The following is a 9,854-nucleotide window of genomic DNA, read 5'->3' as shown; positions in this document are numbered from 1 at the left end:
AAAATGTTTCTATAATTCAGGAATTATACCACCTTCTTGCCAGCAATGATACAATCTCCAAAAACTATGAACGGATGTCCATTTTATACATGGTATGCTACTATAGTTTATTGCAATCATGGAATCACTGCAGCTGGAAAAATTGTTTCAGTGATTATTTAGAAGGATGTGGGTTTCAGTTTGCTTAGTGGCTGCCAATCACAGAATCCCTTGTGCACTAAACTATTTTAAAGATATTCAGATTAAATCTTCCTGTTGACTAAAAGAGTAATCCCAAGCATGGATCATAGACACTCCTACCTTGAGCCTTCGTTGAATTCCAACACGATAAATCATGGGCCTGATCTTGAGGTAAACAAAGCAACTCCCTGCCCTTAAACTGAAGGTGTAGGGTTCTGGGGATAAAATCTCTTCCTTCATTGTGCTCAACACCAAACAAGTTGAAATTCAACAACAGTATAAGACAGTTGTTGGTTCTATACACCAGCTTTTAAAATGTTTCTTAGTTTCTAAGGATTTCTACTAGGTAACAGGCTGACTTCATGTTTTAGAAGATATGAGTTGCAGTAAAGGTAGTAATATTTAAAGTATGAGATACTCCTCATAAAGGTGAGGATTTAGAACTGAAGGTGTGTTGGGTAAAGGCAGGTACAGAGCCTGGTGCAGTCATGTGCTGCTGGAGAGGTACTTGCACTTCTCAGGGCAAACTGGCTTCGCTGGTGAGCAGTTATGCAGCAGGCAGGTGACCTGGGGTCTTTGGAGATTTAATCATTAGTTGTTTCAGTGGTCAAATAAAAAACCCCAAAACATTTCAATATGAATCTCAAATACTAGGATGTAAAATGAACACTTTTCCCCGCTCCAATATTCATGTGAGCAAGCAGCTAATTCTCTTGATGTGTTTCTAAGATTACATTCAATAATGTCAGAGATGCTGAGTTTCACGCTGTAGTGAAGCTGTTGTTTTTCTCAAGAGTGCATTCTCAAGAGTATATCACTTCTTGAGCTATTCTTATGCTCTGTGCTTTCTGGGCTTCCTGGTGCACCACATTGTGACAAAATTCTTTAAATGTTAAGAAAACCATTTTTTGTTTTGTTTTGTTCTTTGGTCACTTTACACCAGCTGATTTTTCCTGGTTTCAGAAGATGATAAAATTTATAAGTTTTGAGGCATAATGGCTCTTTATGAAGGAGGTAAGAATAAGTAAAATGCTCGTTTCTTATATATTTTAAAGTATTATTTATACTACAGAAGTCAATATGCAAAATGAGGTAATTTGTTCCAGAAAAGATCAGGTGACTTGTTTATAACTATAGCATGCTTTTGGAAAATTGTTTTTTAAGATGTTGAATTCTAGATTTTGTTTATATATCATATAAGTTTTTCTGGGGGTCTTGTTGCATAAGCTGCCTGTCTGTGGGCCACAGTTTCTAACAGAAGTGTCTACATAAGCAGTCGTTCTGAAGTGCTGATTCTGTTATTTGATTTGGGATTAAACAGTCTGTTGCAAGCCATCTGTTTCCCTATGCATGTGTCCTTGAGAGGTTAGATTTCCACAGATATTGCCCCATAACTTTAGCCAGTGTTTGAAAGATCAGAATTAGCTGAGACATATGCCACTGAAATTATCTCTCTTATCCTAGAGGACTGGCTGGTTTTTGACATCAGTGCCCATGTTGGAGAAAAGTTTACTCTCTCTCATTGCTACTGATTGAGAATCCTGCTGCTTTTGGCCAAATGCCATGAGACTCAGGAGCGCATCCTTTGAGGGAGTTTGAACAGCTGATGCTCAGTGAGTGCATGAAAAGCTCCATCAGCTTTTTAAGCTGCAGTTCTTCTCCAGAACTGATCCCTCCGACTGATGCTCTGTGACTTGGGACAAGCTCAAACTGCTGCTGTTGCCCAAGCAGCTTATCACTGTGACAATTAGGGTCAGAAGATGATACATTTTGGTTAGGTCTAGGGTTCAGAGACTCTTTGAAGACTTAAAGAAGTTTTACATGATTGGATTGCACCTTGCTCTTCTATGTGATGTTGTGTGGTGGTGGTTTGGTTTTTGGTTTTTTGTTGCTCTTTTTTTTTTTTGTTCTTTTCTTTCTGGGTTCATGCATCAGCACGTGGGAGCTAGATGTATATGTGATGTATGTATTACTACTGAAGGATAAGTGCTGTGTTAGTGATCTAGCCCTGTTGGTTTGGTTTAGGTGTTGAAAGGAGCTCAGGCTGGGGAGCAGGTACTTAAAGGCACTGTGGAAGCCCATGTGTGATAAGCTGCCTCTCAGTACCATGTTGTCACAAGTGTAATTAGTGCGGTTGCTTAAGCTTGGGATCCTCGGGATGTGATTGTGTTACAAACTATACAGGGCCTTACAGGTCTATGTTAGCCCTCTAAAAGCTATTTAGTAACTCACTCACAGGATACCACTTCTGGATCATGAGTCCTTTTTGTTTCAGCTCAGGCCTGGAAACAAATTCAGGTTTTCTTCTACTTTGGTATTCCATAGGCATAACGATTTCAGGCCTTGTTTCATACCGTAGTCTGTAATTATGCTACGCTGTGCGCTACAAACTGATTATCCATTAAATGTGTCAGAGTTCAATGTTTTCCAGCCAATAGAATAGAAAATCTTGTGCAGCATTATTTATTTATACATTTTTTTCTGCTTTTGAATGATTTTGTTTCACATCTTCCTTAAGATCCTAACTCTGAGAGTTCTGGAAGATACAGGTTCACAATAGGGTATTGTTGAACCTATTGCTGAATCCTATTGAACCTTATGTAATATTCTCAGGGAATTTTTTGTTCTTTAATGTTAAAGACCGGTTCTGAAATGTTTTAGCTTTTATTCAACAATCTGACTATAAAACTACTGATATTTCTATATTTCCAATTGGAAATTTGCTAGCTCAAGCATTACACACACAGCAAATCTGCATTTGTACACACAAACCAGATGACTGGTCAAGTTAATGTTTGCGAATTGCCCAGTTTATTCACACAAATGCAGTTTTTATGTGTGCAAAACTGACGTGCTTGCAACTTTTGTAGGTTGTATTAACAGAAGCTTGCTATAAATGTGTATCTCCTAAAATTTAGTTTTTGATTAAAAATACTTACTAGGCAATCCTCCTGATAGAGTTTCCCAATTTACATTTTCAGGTGAAAAGGAGGCTTTAAAACCTTTAAAAGCAGCCATGGAAACAGAGGCTGCAGAGAGCTAGGCGGTGACATAGGGCATCACATCTAAGAGGCACATTTAAGGGGGAGCTTGTCAAGAGCAGAAAATTATGCTCGCTAGCTCTTACTGTAGGAATAGTACTGGACTGCTGATGTGATCCATTACTAGAAATATCAAAATACAAGAAAAAATGAGGAATTTTCATGGAAAAAAGAGAACTCTTCTACCTTTTTTTGCCTCCACTCTTCCTCCTTTCACAAAAGGATTTTAGAAGGAATTGAGCAACACCTTCTGTAAGCAATAATTTAATCTCCAAATAATTAGTTAAAGAGTACTGAAATCCAAGAGAAATATTTTAAATAACACTTCAAATAATGTGTGACACATCACACAAAAATAATAATCTACATTTTTGAAAGATGTAGCCCTAGGCCTCAATAATTCCTGCATATAGAATACCTGGGTGTGCATATGCCTGTCTGTACGTATTTGGAGGCAATTCAGTCAAACCAACTGAAAATTTTGAATTGCTGACTTTCATGAGTGGTTTGATATTGTTTAAGTTTAGCAAGGCTCTATTAAAAAAAATCTAGAATTTCTGTAAAAATCTGAATTTGGTATACATATATATTGTTAATCCTTTACAGTGTACTATACTGACTGCATTATGAGGAACAGAGACGGATATGAACCTCTCCTTTTCTGAGGCATGCACAAGTTTTCCACTTTTGCAGAAGTCCAGTGCAAGTACTGCTTCTGAGTTGCAAGTAGCCAGGTTTTCTGTCGGTTAGCTTTAAAAGAAATCTTTCTATTGGTCCAGCTTTCCCTTTAGGCTTTTTAGGATCTTGAATGCAGTACAATGTTATTCCCTTCATCTCTAACTATATCAATGTTAAAATGTAAATAATTTATGTCTATTTAGTTAATAAATATCTCTAAAAGTACTTTACATGAGCCAGCTAAATTGTATAGTATACGTTCTTAAATGCAATCTTCTTAATTTCCTAAAAATTCCAGATTTAAGCAGGGTTTGGGAACAAGAAAGACTGTTTTTCTCCACCTTCAAAATTTCTGTGATACAGTATAACAACAAAGCACCTGTTCTAAACCACTGCTCTGTTGCCTTCTGCCTGTGAGAGCATGATTGACAGATTTGTTCTTTTTTCCTTAAGATACGTTCCCAATCAAATGCCAAAATTTATATATTCTGCATTCTTGAGGTATTGTGCTCTGAGGACTGGGATGTTCATCTTGTAGGTAAGGAAAACAGCTTGGCAATTCAAAGAAGCAGGAAAGGAGTTGGTACAGACAAGAGATCTTGTGGCTTATCTTGTGTTGTTAGTGATGAGGAAGATCAAAAGCCTTTTTTTCCCCAATATATTAATACATTGAACTTTTAATTTAGAGGAGCTTGATTAATTTAGAGGAAGGGCTACATTTCCAAGCAAACCCAGCGCTTTTAAGAAGAAACTTACAACATTAAAAAAATAAGTTCTTTAAAGAAATCATTTCATCTGTGCCGTGCTCCAACAGAAAAATGATTCTACTCATCTTGTCTATCCTCATGGTTCTTTTCCTGTCATCCTGGATTTAGTGGAATAAGCTGTTTCACCTCTTATGCCTTAGAGCTCATTCTAATTTAGTTGAACCTGATTTCTAAGATTCAGGCTGGAATTTTCTCCTAGGTTTTTTTGTAAAGCAATTCTAAATTGTGGAGGTAAAAAAAAGAAAAAGAGATGATGTTCAGCTAAATGCTAGATAGACATAGATACTATAGGGGATAGACATAGATTTATAGGGAAAATTTATATCTGTGCAGCAAGTCCATGTAAAGTTTGTTCTGTATTTATGCCTGACTTGGTGGACCAAAATGGGAGAGAGACCTTTTACTAAACCTCTGTGTAAGGGTTGATATGCTCCTTAAAGAATATGCAGGCTGCTGGAAGATGTTCTTCTCTAAAATTTACATGTGTATTAAGTAATTTTAAAGTCATGATGTACCAATACCAAACTGGTAATCAGCTTTAAATAAGAGAATATAAACTTAGTTCAGAGTCATTCTTCCTTGAGTTTCTCTGGAAGACTGCATATAACAGGAATTGAAATAATTAAGTCTTATATAGATCTTTTGTTCTTCATACTATTCCATTTCTTATTCTGTCTCTTTCCAGTACAGTTTAGACATAGCACTGATAAAAATATTCCTAGCCAAGTTTGCTGCTAGCATCCATTTACAATAATGTAGAGCACTTGCTTCCTCTCCATTTTCTGGAGATGTTTTCATCAATAACTCTTTCAGGTTTAGTCTTAATATCTTTTGTGTGTTTTCATCTCTGTGCTTGATTTACTGAGTGAATGGAAGGAAATATGACTCACTGTTCTATCCTTTTGCACCTTGCTTGTTTCAGTCAGTAGGAAGAGCAGAAGTGATGTTTCTAAATTCTTAGCTAGGTCATTGCTTTGTTCCACCCATGAAATGAATGCAAAAGATATTAAGTGACTACCTTCAAAACTAAGCACATCGCAATGTGACAAACAAATTCTTCTATGGCACAAAAAAGCACCAAAAAGATTATCTCTGAAAACATTCTCTACCTTGAATTTAAGTTGCAATTAATTCCAAGGAAAAAGAAGAAAAATAAGTTCCAAGAAAGTAATAAAAATAGCAGCTTGAGACTGTTGAAATGTTTTGAGGAAGAGACGGATTGTTTAGTACCAACACACGATTGTTGCAACTGTTTCCATGGTTTTAGTAACCAGTCAGAAACTTTCTCCTTACTTTTGTGTATGCTCCCTTCTAGCAATGCTTATGGCTTAGAACAGTTTCTTGAACTCTTGCTCATCTTCTCTAGATATGGCTACCTTCAGCTGAACATTTCTCATAATTTTTGTGTCTGTGTGTGTGTGTGTTAGAGTTTTGTCAGTCTTCATGGCACCATGCCTCTTGGCATGTAGCACAAGCATTACTGGATGACCTAATGCTTTAACTGTCGGTTACTGCGAACTGCTGTATGAAACAGGCTTACCAGCTCATAAACTGAAAGCAATCCTATTTACTGCCATTTCTAGATTCATAGATTGCTTGCAGCTTGTTGCTGTTCTAGCAATGCTTAAGGCCGGACACCTACGGTACTATAGGGATTTCCTGACGTTTCTTGGTTAGGGTTAGTCTTGTATGAATGCTTGTAGTGTTTCATCCGATATAATGGGATTAGACCTGAGGGTGACTATATCAGAGCTCCTGACAGCTTTCTGCATGTGCATGAACAGGTCCAATATATTTTTCGACTTCTGGATTAGTAGATTTACAAGCCTTATTGTTGTTCCTGCCGTGGCAAATTCTGAAGGCAAACCCCTTGTTTACTATGCAAATAAAATAATTATTATGATTTGTTAATTTTGTTCTTTCAAATGTCTGTTTTACTTATAGATTGCTGTCTCTCAGCATTTTTATTCTGTTTGGGCTTTGCGGTTTGCTGAAGGTAGATGTATATTCTGAAAATAAACTTGAATCCATTAAAGTGGCTAACATACAGTGATGTCTCTGTTTTGTAAATTGAGTTCAGGCATAGGCTATCTATCTGTTTGGCAGCAGCGGAGGTGCCTTTTTGCTTGAATTTTACTGTTTAAGCTTTTAGAGTTGCTTTCGAAGGTGGAAGAGGGGTCAGGGTAGCATCAGATTCACACATTACTGTCTTTACTGAATTTATATGAATGACCTCCTTTGAAGATTGAAGAATGTGGACGAGTATGCATAAAGCCTCTCAGAATCTGAAGAGTGTGATCTTTTGTCTTTTGTGCATGATCTTCTAGTTGGCTATTGATATGTTTTGCTATTCAGGGATGATGAATTTAGATACATTTGATTAAAGAAAGAAATTAAAATTCAATCACCTCCCCTTAGTGTCAGTGCACCTCTGCTAAAGACTTTCTAATGTTGCTAAAATTACTGTGAGGTTAACTTTGTCATTTTGTTTTATTGTGTTTTGGCCGTGTCACCTAGCTCTGGAACTGGGCCAATCCACGCTTACTGACCCTTTTCAAATCTGTCTAGATTGCATCCTTCAGCAGGGAGTGTAGATGCTCATTCAGAAAAGCTTATCCAGTAAGCACCAGCATAATTAATATATATTTTTCTGCTTTTCTCTAAGAATTGTGATACGTAACAGACAAACAGCTTTAGTCATGAAATTGCAGGCACCAAGGGGGACAATGCCAAAACAAGTGTATCCTATTACCTCTTTCTCATTATACACATCACAGCTAAAGCTATGAAAACCTAAATGCTGCACTTGTAGACTAATCCAGACACTAAAGTCAGTGGTGGGTCTTCTGATCCTCAGTTAGTATGTTCAGACCAGTGAAAACCAAAAAAAACCCCCGAGTTCTCCATTTTCTCCTTACTGGAAATCAGTGGTGGGTATGTAAGTAGGAAACAAAGTCAGGGCACAAAGGACAAGTGCATTTTTTCTTGACGTAATTACCTTCTTGCCTTTATTTCTAATTAATCTCCCCCCCCCCCCCCCCCCCCCCCCCAGACACACACTTCCAATACACCTAAAGCAGAACACCTAACGTAGAGCTTTTTCTGCAGCTGGGGCAGTGGTAGCATTCTTGCAGACGAGTAACTGGCATACAGGAGTGATTTTATTTATTTATTATAAATAGTAACTAGCTCCAGCTTCTTTAAAAATGGCTTACAAATTTATTGATTTTTTCTTTTTCAAAGCATTTGACCATACTACTAGTATCCTTCACAAGTGCTTGGTGATTTCTTTCAATTCTGTTTAACCTATCCAAATCTGAATTAAAAAAATAACATTTAAAACTATTATTAAAAGGTGTAGACTGTACATAAAACCCACTTTCTTATCCTGTGCCATGACAATTTATAATAATGGAACACTTGTGATATTTTATTTTTCTATCAAAATTGAAATACATTACTCCCCAGGCAAGTATTATCAAGTGATTATTGAATTCTCTCCCTCAAATAGAAATCTGGATGGAAATGAAGAGCTCAGGTTGACTCAAATATGAAATGAACCAAAAGTTTCCATTTAGCTTGGTGGGAAAGCCTCTGAATGTGTAAATCCTGTTAAGAGTAACAACAGTGGTGTCATTTTAAAGCTATGCAAATAGCTGCTTTTGTGCTTTCTTCCTGATACTGTTGTAACTGAAAAAAAGAAATAAAAATCATTTTGTGCTGATTTTGGCAGTGGGGAAAAATATGAAAGAGCTAAACTCAAGGAGAATTGACAAAAGACATTTCTCTAAGGAGGTGTTTTATGTCTCTTCATTCCTCTTTTTCTGGCTCCCACAGTCCTTGGTGGGCTTCTCCATTCAGCTGGGGACCTCTGAGGTGCAATTAATTCCTCAGCTGTAGTGCCCTATGAGCCAGAAGCTGCCTGGCCTGAGTTAGTTTCACTTATGTCATGGGGGAAGGAATCTTTGCATCAGGCCTGTGAATCTAATATTATTTTTTTTCCCTCCAATGAAAGCATAGAAAACTTTGGACATATTTCTTTTTTAAAAAACCCAAACAAACAAGAAACAAAATGAAAATAGAATAAGTAGCAAAGACACCAGAAAATAAGGGGCATTTCCGTGTCATTACTTTGTAAATTTCAGGGTTCTTAAGAAATACTTGTTCAATTTTTTTGCCTATAAGCAAACATGAACATCATGAGGCAGCTCTGATGCACAGCTGGCAGCTTGAAAAACATATACAATATGGGCAGTAAGATAAGGGTGCAGGCTCATTAACTTAAGAAACTAATATCAGATGCCTGGAATTTAAGTAGAAAAGCACAGCAATCACTTTATTTGAACCTATGAAATATACACAAACGTATGCATATATGATACACAATTTATTTATGTATATCTGTATGCATATGTGTGAATATGAAAATATATTAAGCACTGAATTTTTATAAGCTCTTGCTATGCCTGTATTGAAAATCAGTATTCATGTTTTCCCTACTTGCATCTTTTTTTGCTTTTACGTTAAAATTAATTCTTTTTGTCTTGAGGGATAAAGATAGGATGTTTTTCCTTGGTGCAGTTCCAATAGAGGATACTTGATGCTTATAGCAGCTTGTCAGTCTGAGAACTGTTAAAATAAGGCTGAAGGAAAGAAAAGCTCCATTTACTGTGGAAACCCCTAGTGGGATGAAAACTATAGTTCGTTTCTTTGGATAACAAAAGACACTTCCATGTCCTCCTCACTAGCAACTTTTTTTTTTTTTGACACAAAAGGCAGAATGAGGAGGCAAGCAATACCCTTAATTATAACCTCCTTTCCCTGAGAATTTTATCCTACTTTGCTTGCTCTAGCTTAGCGGGACATCCTGCTCTATTTTACTTGAGTAATAAGAAATATGATTAGGGAGCATGAGTAAAGGGTTAATTTTCCCCTTTTGGATGCTGTGTGGAGTGCTTGAGTAAGGACAGCAATATGCAATGCAACTTTGACCTTATTATTCTATAATGTCGTTGGCTGGTTACTCCTGCGCTCTTTCACAGCCTCAGCAACTTGTGCTGTGGCAAGGAGGGGTCATCAGTGACCAGCCAAAACATGGAATAATAAAAAATAAAAAAAAATATGGGTTATTCTAGGCCTCAAAGCTGACATATTATTCTTATACATAGACAAGGAAAGGATGTGGCAT

The sequence above is a fragment of the Falco rusticolus genome, chromosome 8 (genome assembly GCF_015220075.1).
Source record: "Falco rusticolus isolate bFalRus1 chromosome 8, bFalRus1.pri, whole genome shotgun sequence".
In the NCBI taxonomy this organism is placed as follows: domain Eukaryota; kingdom Metazoa; phylum Chordata; class Aves; order Falconiformes; family Falconidae; genus Falco; species Falco rusticolus.
Note: the sequence above shows the minus strand (reverse complement) of the source record.